Source organism: Camellia sinensis, chromosome 8 (assembly GCF_055761805.1).
Source record: "Camellia sinensis isolate YWXY chromosome 8, ASM5576180v1, whole genome shotgun sequence".
Lineage (NCBI taxonomy): Eukaryota > Viridiplantae > Streptophyta > Magnoliopsida > Ericales > Theaceae > Camellia > Camellia sinensis.
The window spans coordinates 38340273-38340841 of NC_138968.1; positions in this window are offsets into that span (position 1 = coordinate 38340273).

The following is a 569-nucleotide window of genomic DNA, read 5'->3' on the forward strand; positions in this document are numbered from 1 at the left end:
CGACAATGCTACGTAGCTCAAATTTTGTGACTCAAAAGTGGCTCAAATGGCTAAAACGACGTCATTTTGAGTACAGAACAACATAAAAATAGCCAAAACGACGTCGTTTTGGCCATTTGAGCCACTTTTAAGCCACAAAATTTGAGCTACGAAACATTTTCCTTTGTATTTACCAGTCGGTCGGTCGGTCGGTTGGACGATCACCCGAATAATCAGATAAAATATTTATTTATTGTGATTGTCACCTTGTTAATTGTGATTGTTAACTTTTTTTTATCAGATGACCGACTGAACGATCGGCAAAATAAAATTCAAGTTATTTGAAACAAAATCAAATTCGAGATACATACATTGCTCTATGTATATAATATATTATTAATTTTTTATAAAATATATATAATATTTATGATATAATATTGGTTTCTATTATATATATAACATAATTTTAATATATATAGTGTATATAATATATTTTTTAATTATACATATCATTTTTTAATTTTAATTATTGAGTTTTAGTATTATTATTGTACGGGGAGCAAATATTCCGGCGTGCCCGTATTCCTTTC